This window comes from Cydia amplana, chromosome 22 (genome assembly GCF_948474715.1).
Source record: "Cydia amplana chromosome 22, ilCydAmpl1.1, whole genome shotgun sequence".
NCBI classification, from domain to species: Eukaryota; Metazoa; Arthropoda; class Insecta; order Lepidoptera; family Tortricidae; genus Cydia; species Cydia amplana.
The window spans coordinates 7,186,008-7,204,180 of record NC_086090.1 but is presented as its reverse complement, the minus strand read 5'-3'; the positions used below and the strand labels follow the sequence as shown (position 1 = coordinate 7,204,180).

Genomic DNA, 18,173 nt, shown 5'->3' with positions numbered 1-18,173 from the left:
AAGAGTCGTGGAATGTATTGGGCCCCATACATTCCACGACTCTTCTCTTTCCGCACAGACTCTAATACACCTACAAAATGTAAAATTAACTACAGAGACATCTTACGAATAATTTGTGAACCAAAAGTAACTTTTATACATGCGCCATCTATCAGCTCACATTTACATTGCAACGAAGTTACAAGAAATTACTGCAGTATGCTTTCAATATAGTACAAAGTAAACTCGCTAGATGTAGCTAATATCAAACGATTCATTTGACAGTTTGAAACTCGGGACACTATGGTTATCTGTCATTAGGGTTACGTACGTTTTACATAGATGGCGCTAGTATAATCGGACCGTATCAAAAAGTCTTCATTATGTAGGGAAATTCAGTCTGTAGACGTTCCATTTAATTTTGTCGGGTAATAGGAAAAACAAACCTTTGAAGTCAATAACAAACCGTTCGTGTCTATGGTATGCATAGTACTGGCAGTAGTGGCAGTTGAGTTTGGCATGAGGCAGTCTTGTGTCGGTGTCGCATTGACTTCGAACGGTTGTTATGTTGATCTCCACTAGTGGATTCGCAGTGAATTTGTGTTTTTAACAGAATTGTGACTGAAAATGCCGAAGAAATGTAATGTTTAAAGTCTTATTGTAACAGTGAAGTGCAGTTTAGTGATTCTAAGTGAACGTTATCGTGTTAAACTTGACGGGCGTAATTCTGTGCTATTATTTAAAGAATAGCCGGCTTACTTATCTTGTTGTGGTGAGTGTATGATCGATATTTACTCCCTTTTATATATGTATTATATCAGCAATTTTAGAGACATGCCGGTGGATTTAATGGGGTGTTGCGTCCCAACGTGGTTTGCGAACAAAAAGCTAACTGTCTTGAATGAGGAATGGTCATCGCATATTCAACCACGGCATGGGAATCGTATAAACCGTTGCTATTGTTTTTCCTATTAGATTACTCATTTGTATAAGTGTCTTGTCCCTAGCAATTAACATTGTGTAAAGGATAGGAATGATTTCATAGTGATTTAAGGTAGTTTTTGTTTTTAATTAATTAGTTTTACTTTTAATTAATTGCAAGGATGTACTGGTTATAAAATTGTAAGGATAATATTATTGCTTTATTTTCAATCAATTTAATTACTATATTTCATTATTAGCAAGGTAAATCCTAATTCTAAGATGCCAAGTCATACCAAGCATTTATGTTTCCTAGGTTGTTAAATATAATGTTAGTGAATTAGACCAGCTACTTACTTAAACATTGTTGGCTGCAAAGGCTTTATAAATGTACTTTTAAATACTTTAAATATACATACCTTTCAAATCACACCAATCAAATAGTCCTTTAAGGAGTCTGTGATAGAAAGACTATCATACTGATGAACTTGTGTTTTTCCTAAGGCTACCTAAACTTATTAATAAATAACATTTCATTTGTGGCTGGGAAGAACTAGATTGATATTGGCTGGCCTTTATATTTGGTTACTATTTATTACTTTAAAAAAATATGAATTTAATTTGCCAATCATTCATTGAATACATAGGTATCCAGTAATTACCATTGGGCAGACCGAGTAATGAATTTTAAATGGAATGACAGGATTTAAAATTCAAATATATTTTGTTATGAAATAATAATTATGATATTTTGTTAGGATTATAGCAAATCAGAAAAAGGTTAATGGATTTCAAGATTAAACCACTTCAGCTAGCTATGAAAACATAATCCTGCAATCACATTAAAACATAAAGTTTATTATTTACATACATTAAAAAAAAAATTAATATGAAAGTGAATAAACAAATCTTAAACAATTTGGTACACCGATTTCAAATAGAAAGGTACTTATACTCTGCTCTATCATAAATAAATCAAATTCAGTTCAGAAATCAGGATATCAATTTGTAATTTCTCAAAATACTAAAGTAAAACCAGAATGATAACATTATTAATGTTATGTATATTGTATCTACTAATTCTACTATAACTCAAACAAATGTACCCTGAAACAACTTTCTACCGGCTCAGACAATTCCTCATAAAAATATCATCACTTAATCTCAAAAATGACAAGTACAGTCAGTCAGACATTTATGTTTCTTGTCACCCATGTCTGTTATGTTTATTTTGACACTTCACCACCCTCAGTTAGGGTACATTTGGATGACTAATTTCCACGGGGAAGGGAAGAATTATTATGATTACGGGGTATTTTTTGTATGACTGGATAAACATGGTACTGGTAAATGGGGATTTCCTTAAAGAAACAGAAAGTGTTATTTTGATAGTGTTGATTTGGGGTTTCGTGTTGATAGTGATTTAGAGATAAGATTTATTTTGATCATAACAAAATAATAAAAATAAACAGTAGGTACTCCAAGTTTTTATATTTACAGTTGTAAAGTTGCATGTGAGACACATGCGAGTTGCCTAGCTTTATGAGGAAAGGAAACGACCGCTTATCCATACAAACGTAGTCCCCATTTTCCTCTAGAACGTTCGGTCTCGCTCTAGTTTTGGCCGAAACCGAAACTTCGGTGGGACTCTAAAGGCTTCGTCACACAGGCGCGTTTTCCGGGCGGCGCGTGAGCGGGGCGCGCCGCTTTTACATATAAAACGCTCACGCCCCGCCCGGAAAACTCGCCTGTGTGACGAAGCCTTTAAAAAGGTTGTGGCATAAATGACAAATTAAATTAAACTGAGGACGTACCGTGAATCACTTCTTTCGTTTGTTCGTCTATTTGCCTCTTACCACAAAAATAATAGTACTAAGTACAGAAGACTCACTCTCTAACAAAACGCGTCTGTTACGATCAGCAAAATATGGCCGCTAGGTGGCGACAGCGCCACGCGCGGCTTATGGCTTTCCCCAAAATTGGGGCGGAACGGATGTACTTTTAGCTACCTGTAGCAAAACGACGAAATCGCGGAGTGAGCCACGCCTGCTCCTACTCGAATACGACAAGAATGATGGAGAGGCAGATAATGAAATAACGATTTTCGCGGTAGGCCTTACTGATAACACCCAGGATATTAAATTTCAGCTAAACGATGACGTCATATCCCCCATTACTATTCAAATGAGCTTAATAAATTCGCACCGCACGAATGGTAGGTATTCAGAGAGCGTAATTTTCATAAAAACTAATTAAGATAATACGTCACGCTAAAATACCTCAAATCGCCATCCGTTTTGACCCCTTTATGGTCCCTTTGTTTGTATAAATTAGGTGCAGATAGTAGGTATTTATTAAAAGCCGAAAGATACAATTAAAGTTCCGTCACACAGGCGCGTTTTCCAGGCGGCGCGTGAGCGGGCGCGTCGCTTTTACATATCATATAAAACGCTCACGCCCCGCCCGGAAAACGCGCCTGTGTGACGGAACCTTTAGTAAGTACCTACCTATTACCTACCTAGTTGTCAGATCTGACGGCTTAGGTACAGTCGTCATCAGATATATAGGAGCGGACAAGATGCTCACAAATATCTGAACTCGCCTCTATTGTCAAGGCGTTACAGTGCGTGTCCAGATATTTTTGGGCACATTGGCGGCTCCGATATATCTGATGGCGAATGTACCACGAAACACGATAGTCGAAAGTTAGTTACACTTACACCTGCCCGATGCCTCTCTGTCACTCGAATATGTAAAAGAAGATGCAATAAAAGAAGTAGATAACTAAATTTCGACTTTTCTCAGGGGTCACTCAGGGTTGCCAGATGGTCGGGATTTGGCAGGATTCTCCCGATTTTTAGCATGTTCCCAATTCCCGACAAAGTGAAAATTGACCCGAAAAACAGCTTAACATTATAAAACAAGGATTTCAAGTTCCTAACTGTCGTCGAGCGAGCGAGCGACCCGCGTCGAGCCCGTCAGCGCGGCATGGCGAGATTGGGCAGAGCAGCTGACGTAGTGCCATTGCCAATAATGTAAACTATCGTTGTTTTAATACAATTACTTTAATTTGAATGTTTCTTTTTTCCCGACTTAACTCCAAAAATCCCGAAAAATGTATATTTTTCCCGATAATAGCGCCTTTTGATCTGGCAACCCAAGGGGTCAGGGGTTCCCTATTTTTTATCTATTGAACACAGAAAGTAGTGGATACTGGATATAAGAAGATATGTACAAGTTTATTGCGCCGTTTCGAAAGCCTCCGTTTAAGCCTCCGTTTTCGAAAGTCGATTAAAAATAAAAAGATACTTTGTTGAAGGATGAATAACGCACCCTACGAAACTCTGTTACAACTAACCCAAAGGTTTTATTCAGAATTGTAATCGTAAGTGATACCGATTACACTATTACAGAAACAAACCTTATTATATCCACTAATAACATACCTACTTACCATTCCCTTCACGTGCGGGGCAACGCCCCGCCGTTTTTTTTTTCTACGCGGTCTTCTTACAGACGTTAGATTAAAAAGACTAGCCCGTTTAAAATTAACACGGACATACGCCCGTCTGGCGTTTTGAGCATCCAGCTTATTCCCGACGCATCGGAGCGAAGCGAGGATTGTTCGAATGTATTGGCTGTGTCCCTGCACCTACGAGACTGTAGTTTGCCTATATGGGACATAATTAGGTAATTGTACCTACATTATGTAGTTACGTTACTAGCTTTTGCCCGCTACTTCGTCTGCGTGGAATTAGTGATAGCAGCTAAAGTAAGTATAGTGCCTGGATAATGCTAATAGCAATAATTCATTAACTCTTTCAATTCCACCCCCCAAGAGAGTGCAATCTTCAGGGATGATTTCCGACATGAAAACTATACTATGTCCTTTCCCGGGACTCAAACTATCTCTATGCCAAATTTCAACTAAATCGGTTCAGCGCTTTAAGCGTGAAGAGGTAACAGACAGACAGACACGCTTTCACATTTATAATATTAGTATGGATTAGTATGGATTTGATAATTGATAGATAATAAATATTATTGGAACATTTTATACAGCTCGACCTAGCCCCTCAGTAAAGGCTTCGTCACACAGGCGCGTTTTCCGGGCGCGGCGTGAGCGAAACAACGCTCACGCCGCGCCCGGAAAAGGCGCCTGTGTGACGAAGCTCAGTAAAGCGTGCGTTGTATTTTGATGTAATATAAGTAGGTAATTAATAATCTTTGCTACGCCGAGCGCGATATTCGCTATTAATTATTTCCCCGGACACCGAATTAAATAGTCTAGCCTGTTCACTTTAAGATACTGCAAATCGATGTACAGGTTAGCCGTTTGGCACACGCATACTAGAGGTCAAAACAAATTTTTTGACCCGCAGTTCCTAAAAAAAATTCCCTGAGGAGGGGCGTGCCGAAACATTTTTGTTTTTGTATGGAAAAAAAAAATGTTTTTTTCAGAAACCCATCGTGTGTGGTATCATATGAAAGGGCTTTTCGAGGCGATTCTAAAAATATACCACATCATTACATTTCAGCCATTTTTTTTTAATTAAAACAAAAATAATTTTCAAAACATACCAAGTTTGGGCTCCTCCAGAGACGATATGGCAGATTTTTTTTTTGTACAATATACCACAAATAATACGTGACATCCTCATATCTAACCCCAAAAAAGCAATTTTGAAAATAATTTAATTTAGATTTTTTTTAATTTTTTCAATATTACAAAGTGATACAGTTCTACTTCAGTACCTATTTTACGAGACTTATAGAACTGTACTGCACATACGGTGCATATTAATCATAAAATGATACGTAATATCCATATATCCAACGGGGAATACCCTTTAACCCTTTTACTGTGCCTTTTCATCACCTGGTATAGGTTGTTTAGTTTTTCTGGAAGATACTGACTTAAAAAAGTGACTGAAAGTTGAAAGAAAGATGTTTATTCAGCAATAATTCATTAACTCTTGCAATTCCACCTCCCAAGAGAGTGCAATCTTCAGGGATGATTTCCGACATGAAACTATACTATGTCTTTTCGTCAAGCAGGCGCGTTTTCCGGGCGCGGCGTGAGCGGGGCGCGCCGCTTTTACATACAAAACGCTCACGCCGCGCCCGGAAAACGCGCCTGTGTGACGGAGCCTCAAGCTCAGTAAAGCGTGCGTTGTATTTTGATGTAATGTTTGTTGTTGTTGTCGTCCTATGGTACCCCATTGGTACAAAGGGCCTTCGTGAGACGTCGCCATCCACTCCTGTCCTGTGCCTCGCGCTCCGCGTCCCTCCAACTCAGTCCAGCTGCCCGCAGTTCGGCGTCGACAGTACGTTGCCACGTGTGCGCCGGCCGGCCCTTCCGCCTGCTCCCGTGCGGCTTCCACGTGAACGCGATCCTAGCCGTGTTGTCCTCCGGTCTTCGAAGGGTGTGCCCAACCCACTTCCACTTCCGTTGAGCGATCTCCTGCTTGACCGGGACTTGGTGGCATCGATTCGATAGATCCTTGTTGCTGATAGTGTTCGGCCAGAATACGCGCAGAATGGATCTTAGGCATTTGTTAACAAACACTTGCAGCTTGCCCATCAGACCCTTTGTGCCCTTCCAAGTCTCGCAGCCGAAGAGCAAAACAGACTTCACTATGGAATCGAAGAGGGAAATCTTGATCCTCAGCGTGAGCACGTTCGAGTCCCAGACCGGTTTCAGCTGTGCGAAAGCGCCTTAATAATAATAATAATGGATGTAATATAAGTAGGTAATTAATAATCTTTGCTACGCCGAGCGCGATATTCGCTATTAATTATTTCCCCGGACACCGAATTAAAGCTTCAAATTTGTATTTCTACCTGTTTTTATATTCTCCGATATCAACAGCTAAACGTCTGCCTATATAATTTCAATTTACCTACTTGTTTTAATGTTTTAATGTTTATTTGGGCACAAACGGTACATGTTTCTTCTAACTAATGTCTATACATAATTCATAAACCAATACAGTTGCCACCACTTACTAGCTCATTCAAGAAAAACAAAATTCGGGATAGCTAGATTTTAAAAATTAACAACAACAGTCAAATTAGGACAAGGGCTTAAATTAATGAGATATAACTATTTTTATACATTAAATACGCAATTAAAGTGTAAAGTTACAGTGTCTTTAATTCGTTTGTTCATTTAAAACCAAAAGTACTTGATGTTCTTGACTTGACTTATATGTTTTATTACATTTGTAACAATCCTTACATTCCTAGGAATACATCGGCCTGTTATTTTAAAATTTTGGGCTCATAAATAGAGATTAACCTCTCGTCTGTTTATAAAGATTCTGACCAAAGATTTAGTCATCTTTTTGCATTTTATTCCTAGAACATTTTTTTCTGCTCTATACGGCACGACCGAGAATAAACCCACGATTTCAGACCGCCACACATACGAAAGGTTAATTGAATTGTCACAAATCCCCCTTACTTACTTAGCGCCTTTGTACCGCTTATCCTGTGCCATAAATTTGTGTTTTGTACAATAAAGAGTCTATACATACATACAAACTGCTCGAGGCAAATACTCGGCGAGCTGTATGAACTTGAACCGTCTTAAGGCATCGTAAACGCGCTTCCAAACAATGCTATCTCCACATCTGGGGCGGTTGAGTCAGTGTGACGTCACTGGACACAGATATGGTGGTATGGAGATTTGTGAGAAGTAAATGAAGTAATTAATTTGCCCGCTTTTTATTCCACATTTACGAGTATGACATACATACATACATATTATGACAATAAAGTATGCTGGGTGGGAAGCGAGATGTAGCCTATAGACGCTTGCAACTTCATAGTTCAGATATTATACATATTTGGTACTAGCGAGCTGTCCCGGCTTCGCACGGGTTACACAAAACCTTAACAAAATATACACCTAAACCTTCCTCAAGAATCACTCTATTGATAGGTGAAAACCGCGTGAAAATCCTTTCAGTCTTCGATCAACACGGGCTTCCGACACGTCGGAAGGGATAGGCCCAAGCGATATCTTGACATTCAAACCATTCTGCCATTTTTCGCGGGGGGGAACGTGCACACAGTCGCACTTCTCACACACTTACATACAAAATCCAATCTGTAATGACGACACAAATACATAGAAAATGACACCCTACACAGCAGTGGCGGCGCGTCAAACATATCCATAGGCAAGCCGGGGCTAATTTGGCTTTCATATTTCCTTTACAATTCTGCTCAACGTCCAAAAACAGGCAAGCCGGTGGGAATCGGCTTTTATGGACGCACCGCCACTGCTACACAGACAAATCTTGCACACCTCGATCTGTTTTTGTGTACGGACGAATCACAAGTGTCACAACACGCACACTAACACATTTTCGTCAAAGAATTTTTTATAGTTTTCTGAGAGATGAGAAGTCGGATTTGTCGCTCGACCGATCCGCTATTTGTACTGGGCGAGCAAAATCGATAAATCCAGCAATTACATGAGGCTAAAATATAATAATGTAATTAAACGTATGACATGTAAATAAAATATTACATGTGAAATGTAACACCTTCTTTTTGTAAATTTGATGTCCCCGACCTCTTTTTACAACAAAAAACCTAGCAATTAGGCATTTTTTCTGCTGCTGCGTTCACTCGCGCGTCTGGACTCGGTCTAGTTAAAAATCCGAGCGTAAGTAGTTTTATTACCCGCGCTAGATCAGTTGATCTTGTACCTAGGCAGAGGGGAAATAGTGCGAATGCCGCATCCCTTCCGTGTTGATCGAAGCTTTCAGTCGTTTTTGAGTTTATCGCTAACATACATAGTTATATACACGCAAATAGACAGACGCGGCAGGGGACTTTGTTTTATAAGGTGTAGTGATAAGTATGTGGATGTAATATTGGCTACAGCTTAAGTGACAAATCCATATTTTCTTGCTATATACAATTCTGATATTATATACCCGTTTAACGACCTCTTACATCACCAACAGGTGTATTATAGTCGCGCTTATGATTTCAAAAACGACAGGATGACACATGGTTTAAACGTGTTATAGTACATATGCTCTATGTTATCTTTGGCGAAATATTAATGCGAATACTATGGCAGAATAAAATAAATCAAAACATACATGCCGGCTATAATCGCTTCGCCTAGGAAACTTCTTTCCTCCAACCATAATAACCAAAAGTATCACCATTAAAACGTGAATGAAGAAGGAATATTAAAGAAAACACCAATTAGATAGATTAAGGTTAACTAAACTCACAGACCAACCCATAGACAGAGCTTATAGGACGACTCGCGGTCATCACCCTTATGGTGCATAGGTCAAATATAATATCGCACGCGCGCCGCTCCGATCAGTAGCGACCAAGCTTACGACCTGTTAGCAGTGTGCACGTGTCTAAGAAAATAAATCGTAAACTATTGAATTCTTGAGGAAATCATGGGATATTGCAGCGTAATATGGTGTGGCAAGTCATCTTAGACTTCTACTTACAAAACAGATGGAATTACCTTCGACGGGAAAGTCAAATTCATTATTTCGTTGAAAATTGTTTCTTGTCCGCGGGGTTCATTTTATAGTGGTCAATAAGCTCAGGGCGAAGTATGTCCGTCCCTTTTCGTCAACTTGAAAATGCAATGTGCGACGATGATGGTTTCGTCAGTTGCGCGAACTTCGTGCCTTCGTTCGTACCGTATTGTACCATTTTAAGAAATATAAAACAAAACTGTGATTCTCTTTTACTTTTAATTGAATATAATAATGTAATTAATCTGTAGTTTTAATATAATGGTAGTTTATCTTAAATATTAAGTAGGTATACGTATTTTCGTTTTTTGCTAGTAGTATAATCATTATAGAGTTCTAGTTATAAAATAAGAAATGGGTGAGTTTTTTTAGAATCGCGTAGGTGCGCAGTTAGGTCTCATGTCACCAGATGGGCCTCATGATGAACTTCAAAGAAGTGCGAGGGAGCTAGGTGTTGGTTTGTGATAGGCATATGTTGTGTGGGTTTTTTAGAATCCTCTAGGGGAGCAGTTAGGTCTCATGTCACGAGATGGGCCTGATGATGAACTTCAAAGAAGTGCGAGGGAACTCGGTGTTGGTTTGTGATAGGTATATGTTATGTGGGTGTTTTAGAATCCTCTAGGGGAGCAGCTAGGTCTCATGTCTCGAGATGGGCCTGATGATGAACTTCAAAGAAGTGCGAGGGAACTCGGTGTTGGGTTGTTATAGGCATATTTTGTGTGGATTTTTTAGAATCCTCTAGGGGAGCAGTTAGGTCTCATGTCACGAGATGGGCCTGATGATGAACTTCAATGAAGTGCGAGGGAACTCGGTGTTGGTTTGTGATAGGCATATGTTGTGTGGGTTTTTTAGAATCCTCTAGGAGAGAAGTTAGGTCTCATGTCATGAGATGGACCCGATGATGAACTTCAAAGAAGTGCGAGGGAACTCGGTTTTGGTTTGTGATAGACATACGTCATCATCTTCCCCGCATTGTTTCGGCTTTTGCCACGGCTCATGGGTACCTAGGGTCCGCTTGGCAACTAGTCCCGAGAATTGGCGTAGGCTCTAGTTTTTACGAAAGCTTCTGCTATCTGACCTTCCAACCCAGAGGGTACACTAGACCTTATTGGGATTAGTCCGGTTTCCTCACGATGTTTCCTTTACCGAAAAGCGACTAGTAAATATCTAATGATATTTCGTACCTAAGTTCCAAAAAACTCATTGGTACGAGCCGGGTTTCGAACCCGCGACACTACTCAGAATAACAAACCATTTCCATTTTTACTGAGAAAAAAACAATGCACCCAATTTTTTTGGCCTATTTCATTATGTTTTTAATAGAACACTCTATAATGACCGTAACAAAACGGAAAGTAAATTGTATGAACTTTCGGTGACAAATTTTGCTCGTATTAGGATTGAAAGAGATCGCGATTTTAAGTGGAAATAATATAAAGATCTAAAGTTTAAAATGCAAGATGCGGGAACAACTTTAAATATAAATGCCATTATGTTAAGTAAAATTTTTAGGTTTTATCTACATTTTTACATTGCTAAAATATTATTAGTCAATAATATTCTTAAATAAGTTTACTTTAAGTACCTAAACTAAATGATAACAATTTTACCACAATAAATTACTGTACCACTGTACCACTGTCCGTAATGAACGTGTCCCATCCCTACGCTGACACGTGACATCGCGCCATATTTGAAACGACCAATCGCAACGCCGTGAGTACCCCTCCCGCACCTCACAGTTTGGTGAGTTGCGTCGCGAACAAAATGACCAATATTAGGTTTCTATAGGCGGTATTCTATGACTAAACTTAACCGGATTGTCACACAGTATAAAGGCTACCCACACTTTGTCGGTTTTCCTAAAATAACCGCCATGGAACCATTTACGTCATTTGTGTGAAATCTGTGTCAGTATCGATTGGTGATATCATACGAAGGAAATCAAGTTCTTTAAAGGACTTGTTTGTTCTTGCGCCGAGTCTTTAATAATACAACCCCGTTCTTTATCTATCTTCCGTAGAGAAGTAAGTGTATGTCACCAATCGCGACTAATGTACCTTGTGATTGGATCATTTACTGAGACATAGCTGCGGTTAAAGTTGTATGTCTGCCTCGGTAATCTTCATACCTACATGTTTAGCAACACACATCCGAGACTTAAAAATATACGTTTTTTATAAGTGCTTTTAATGTAGAATCTTCAAACTTATCTTCGCACATTCTTGTAACAGTTATGTTGTTTTATTAGTGTTTTATGTGCACCATCCGGTCCCATGGGCAGACACCAAAACATTTCATGTCATGCAAATTTTTTGCTCAACCGAAGAATCGAGACAATTTTAATGATTTGATCACTGACACTGGTGCTATTTATTATACTGAGTGTTTAGTGCTAAGGACTGACATGATGAAACTATGAGACTTATTTTAGCTACGGTACCCTAAAAAAGAGACTTCGGAATGCATAACTTGTGCATATGCGCAGTGTCAAGCATGAGTAGGTATGTCTTTTTCAAAGTTTGAAAGGTCTGCTTACACAACATGTAAACATCTGACCAATTAGCAGTCAAAATTGTTTACGCGTTTTAAAAACGATTTCGCACATATTTTGGTGAAAACTCGTCGATTTCAGAATAATTTACCCCGTGACTTTAAAGTTCCTGACATTAACGGTTGCTAAATGCCTCGTTTTGCGTAATTAGGTTGTAAATCACTTGACATGGTTCAAAACGAGGACGTCGGTACGGAATGTTCCTTAAAAACTGCGAGATTACGAGCGCTCGTTATGAGCTCAAGCTTTGAAAAAATCTGTTAATATGTTCGTTTCAATTGTAACAGGTTTTGTCACTTTTGTTGAGCTGTAGACTATCGGTGGTGTTTCTCAGGGATCGTAGGTTCGACGCTTTGCTGTCACACAACCCGTCTGTGAAATTCCTTAAGAAATATACTTACTAAACGTATTTATAACTAGGTATGGGCGCCAGCACGCTGTACAGCGTACAAAAAAAGGTTAAGCTAGAATGAGATAAAGTAAACTATTTCTTTGAGCTTGAGATAGTTGTATTTTCTAAAAAAAAACTATCAGTACAAGTAGGTAGTACAAAGGATAACGTTACGCTATTATTATGTATCTGAGCTTAATACTATTACAGTAGACTGGTTACGCAGTCTACATTAAAGTTTATCAGTTTCTAATCACTGAAGTATGCACCGAGCATTCAAAGTCTATAGAGAGGCCACTGTTGTGTTTGCTAAAGTTTTAAAATTAACTGAGAGATTAGATTGGACCACACCTGAGTCACGTGTCTGTAGCAGAAGGCAGTGGAGCCGTAGCCACGCTGTTCCAGTGGCGTGCCGAGGATGCAGCCAAAAGTCGCGATGACACGCGTCGAAACCGTCGGCGCGCGTCCAGTTGGCTGACTCCCCCAGTCACGCCAAGGTCGCGGTGAGCAGCATGGACCACGAGCCCAAGGCTACAGCGGCATCCAGCATTGACACGTGCCCGGAGAAAGAGTAAGCGTGCCCAAGTAACGGAGTGGACCGATGGGTGGATGGGTAGATAGGTAGACGGATGGGTAGACCGGCATCAAAGCTAAAGAAAAGAATTATCATAAGAAACATGTCACACCTTGACTATGCATGTGCATTTCCTGCCATATCCTACAGAAATAAACCCAGCAATAATTAAAACTCCCATCTTACTTCAAGAATTTAGAGGAAAACTTACAATCTGCCACGTGGTCATTTGCCACATATGAACAAAGACGGAAAAAAAGGAAAACTACACTCCCTACAATAAATATGCGAATTCTTACCCGGATTTTTATTGAAACTGTCGATACTAAAATCCCGACATATGTAAGAATGAGTTTTTAATTTGGCTTTCCTAAGGAATGACGGTACACGACGCCATGTGTGTGCTGTAACAAAAGGAATGGAAAATCAGTAACGTTGCAGAGACCGAATTACATTCTTGTAACACTAAACTTTCGAGTTGCTACTTACCTTGCTACAAGAAGTGTGGGTGCATGTTTTAAGGGATGCCTCCCAGGACGAATTGACTCAATGACCACGACGCTGTTAGCTCACATGCCGCCGGATCTCAAGTGATGAGAGGATCGCGTTCGACAATCGATTTCCTTTCATTCTTTTTTAAAGGTTGCGTCTATGACGCGGAGTCGAGAAATTTTGCCATGTAGCAATCGATGTCCCAAAATATTACAAAACAACAAATTAAAAGACTAATTATATTGCGTGTCAATATTTTCGAACTATTAAACCTAAATATTTAAACTCTAAAGAAGATATCTAAAGTTAAATTAATAACCATAAACAATATAGAATTATAGTTGACTTTCACCTGATCGAGTATCTCTGGATGCCAACAGATGGCGTTAAAATTAATCCGTGACGACAGCTATTCCGCCACTAGATGTCGACAGTAGTATCATAACGAGGTCAATATTACCACAGTATTTTGAACCGTTACATTACCACCTAACTTAGATAAAAAAAAATGTTTAACTTACATTTTTTTTTTAATACCCTACTAACTATATTCACCATGCCATGAGGCATATGCAACGCTAACTATCAAGTTAAAATATGTTTATACCTAACATGCAAGAAACTATTGACTAATGAGAAGATTGGGAGAGTAAATCTCGGCGGTGCAGCGAGCGAAGAAAATTCTAAGCGGGGTGCACGTCCGAGCTTTGCCTACACCACAACCACTAAAAGCTAAGAGTTGACTGCAGGAACACCACAGTGGGGCGTACAGACAGGAAGAAAACAAAATTCCGACCCTTGTCGACTTCATGGAGATGTGCATCAGAATAACACGAACTCCCCATGCACGGACCGCAAGCGAGAATCCAATGCATGAAATAAAGTAGACCGCGACTTAGCAGTCAAACCCGTTCCTAATTAAAAATAAACTACAAAATTATTCTAAGTGTCGAAACCGGTAGTACATTTTTCCTCATCTCCCCTTTTGTACCAAATGTGTAGAAACACACCGAAGACTTCCGTCCCCTATTAGAGATACAAAGAGAAGTATTCAGAGTAAAGTATTTTATCAAGAAATAAAGTTACGTAAGTATGCGTCCTTCAGAATTTGTCCCAACAGAAGTGGAAACAATATCCCCGTACACTGTTCATAGAGAGAGAAAACAGTGCACAACAAGCAGAACGTACCTACTCAGAAATCTTTAATTTCCAATTAAAGTTTAAAGTCATCACAAAAAAATTAGAGTTTTAAAAGAGCTGAGCACCGAATTGCCCCAGTCTCCCCTTTTCTAGTGTCAAAATGTGTAAGAACACACCATGAAATTATTTTCATAATATAAAACACAAGAATAACCCTTGATCACAGATGCAATTAGGTTTTTACGTGAAACGGAACGCATATAGCTTGACGTATAGGCTTCCCATTCCAAAAGGTCATAAGCGCCAAAAGAAACGAAAATGAAGGTTATGCATAAGTGCTTAATGAAAAATTTCGCTCCAGATGGGACCGAAATTTCCTCCAATGTTCAAGGGAACATGGATAAACACATCACTGCACTTATAACCACCATTTTCACTTCACAAAGCACTTTATCACTTCACTTAACTGAAAGAAAGAGGTTAAGACATAACAAACTTTACGGAAAGTAATTAGAAAGTGTGAAAGCTAGGTAACTGCATTGGTGTTCAAGTCCACAGGTTGTGATTTCAAAATATCCTTGACATGCCATATACCCATCGATTTACCAGTAGTTAAATCCTCCAACTCATAAGTCACAGCTGATATTTTTCTTTTGACTTTACACATCTTAAACTTTGGAGCTAATTTTTGTGTGAAGAACTTGCTGGCATCAGAGACTGGATATTCCTTTTTATAGACAATTTGACCCTCCTCATACTCCATAGACCTTCTATTACGATTGTAATACATCCTACTACGTTGATAAGCCTTTTGTAGGCGTTCATTGACCTCTTCGAATAGCGGTTTGAGATGACTCAACATAGCAGAATACAGAGATCTATCAACAAAAACTAACTCCTCCGTCGTCAAAGGCCCTGCAGGATACCATTCACCTGACAGTACCGCTTCCCTTCCAGAGTTTAGAAAGTATGGACTGCGTCCAGTGACCTCATGAACTGCAGTATTAATAGCAAACTCAATTCCACTCAACTCCTCTGCCCATTTGCGATGGTCTTTACCTACATAAGATGCAAGGGCAGTGACTACTACTCTTATTATTCTCTCTGCCGGATTGTTTTGTGGAGTGAACCTACAGTTGTAAAATAATTTAGGTATTTTATATTTATCTCTTAAAGATTGCATGTGTTTGGAAATGTACTGAGGACCATTGTCCATTATGATACACTGAGGAATACCAAATTTTAATAGCACATTATTTTCAATGATATCTACTACTGTTTTAGCCAAAGAGTTTCTCATGGGGAGAAGACATGTGTATTTAGTGAAACAGTCACTGACCACAAGAACAAAAGTATAGCCTTTGTAGCTTCTGGGCAATGGCCCAAGAATATCTGTACATATAACTTGCCATGGTCTTTGTATACGCTTAGGGTGTTCCATTAAGCCCGGAGAGGCCTCATTACTACTTTTGTAGGCTAGACAAATAGAGCATTTTTTTATATATTTCTTTATGTCTCCTAGCATTCGGGGCCAAAAGTAACTTTGTGAAACCCGCTTAAAGGTCTTAAATACACCCAAGTGTGCCGCATCTGGCCTATCATGACACTGTTTCAGAATATCCTGTCTCACCTCCAATGGTATCACTCGTTTCCATTCGCAGTCTTTAGCTAATGGATTCCTGTCTCTGACACGCTTATACAAATTCCTATCAATTACCCTATAGTCTGGATACTTGTGTGGAGTATTTTCCACCCTAGCAAATAAGTTAGTAAACCAAGTATCCTGTATGGAATTAATTGGATATATGCAATTTAAGTTATCAGAGCCTACGGGAGCACGAGAGAGTGCATCTGCAAATTTATTTTCAGAACCCTTTCGATAATGAACATCAAAGTTAAATTGAGAGAGACACAGTGCCCATCGGGCCAGTCGTCCTGTTGGAGATTTTAAACTCACTAACCATTTTAGACTACTATGATCGGTGTAAACTTTGGTTCTGTGTGGAGAACCCTCTATGTAACCCCTAAACTTTTCTAGCATTTAATTCTTTCTCAGTAGTGGAGTGATTTCTTTCAGCACCGACAAGAGCCCTACTGGCATATGCAACGGCATGCTCGTGACCATCATCATCAAGTTGTGACAAGGAACAGCCAAGGCCGACCTCGGATGCATCAGTAGTAATCAAGAAAGGACGGTCAAACCTAGGCATGCATAGTATAGGTGCAGATACCAGCAGTTCCTTGCTGACCCTGAAAGCCTCCTCGGCATCCTCAGTAAACTGAAAGACTTGTCCCTTTTGCAGTTTCCTAGTGAGCTTATTTAAAGGAGCACAAACGGTGGAGTAGTTATTTATGAACCTTCTATACCAAGACAACATTCCTAGGTAGCGCCTAAGTTCCTTTTGATTGGTAGGACGAGGATAGTCAACTATAGCCCTAATCTTATCACTGTCTGTTCTCAAACCCCTGTGATCTACCACATATCCCAGGAACTTCAAAGATGGCCTACAAAAAACGGACTTATCTAAATTGATAGTTAAACCTGCCTGTCTTAGTTTTTCACAGACCTGTCCTAACAGAGCTACATGTTTCTCAAAGGTGTCAGAGACTATTATTATATCATCTACATAATAGAAAACATTACTTGCAAATTCAGGTCCAAATACCTTGTCCATGAGCCTCATCATAGTAGCGGTCGAGTTTACCAGTCCAAATGGCATGCGCCTAAAGTGAAAGGCTCCCAGACCTGGTACCACAAAGCAAGTTTTTTCCCTAGAGTCAGGTGACAACAATATCTGAAAGAAAGCTGACTTCAAGTCTAAAGAGGTCAAGTACCTAGCATTACTGAGTGAATCCAGAACTTCCTGTATCCTAGGCATGGGATAGGAGTCCACCTTAGTAACACTGTTTAATTTTCTACTATCCAGGCACATCCGGAGTTCACTGTTCGCCTTTGGTACTAATAAAATTGGACTGCTCCATGGAGAATTACTTTTCTCAATTATACCTAATTTCAACATTTCATCTATCTCTTTCCTAACATAATCTCGGTGATGATAGGGTATAGGATAATATTTTTGCTTAATTGGAGAACTATCCCCCGTGTTTATCACATGCTCCTCTAAAGAAGTACAGCCCAAGGTGTCTTTGTCAGCCGCTATAGATTTAAATTTTAATATTATATTCTCTAAATGTGACTTTTGTTCGGCACTCAAGTCTTCAAATCTATGCAAGTGTATATTGGTGTTAGATATAATGCTCACCTTACCAGAAGGAACTTCCTCAGGTGGTACTTCCTTTAGTATGTCCCTACAGAGACCAAACTTCTTTAAAAAATCTATCCCCAGTATCATGGGCATGTTAATATCTGTGGATATATAGAACTTTATAAAATGGAGGTTATGTTTATATGCTACAGGAATCTCTACAAAACCTGACATATCTAATTTTGCCCCATTGCCCACACTCAAGTTTTTATCTGGAAGCTTCATAGTGAAAGTAAGCCCCTCATCATGTAAAGTCCTCAAGGCATCCTGACTCAATATTGAGACAGCTGCTCCTGTGTCAGCTAATGCATTACATTCCAGACCTAAA

General features: G+C 39.4%; 1 protein-coding gene across 1 annotated transcript in view; it reads left to right on the top strand.

Moving 5' to 3' along the window:
• Positions 1 to 313: 313 nt before the first annotated feature.
• Positions 314 to 18,173, top strand: part of LOC134658288 (IQ motif and SEC7 domain-containing protein 1) — a 262,519-nt gene continuing 244,659 nt past the window's right edge. The window contains exon 1 of the mRNA XM_063513891.1: positions 314 to 751. The gene's annotated coding sequence lies outside the window, so the exon portion shown is untranslated. The remainder of the gene's footprint in view (positions 752 to 18,173) is intronic.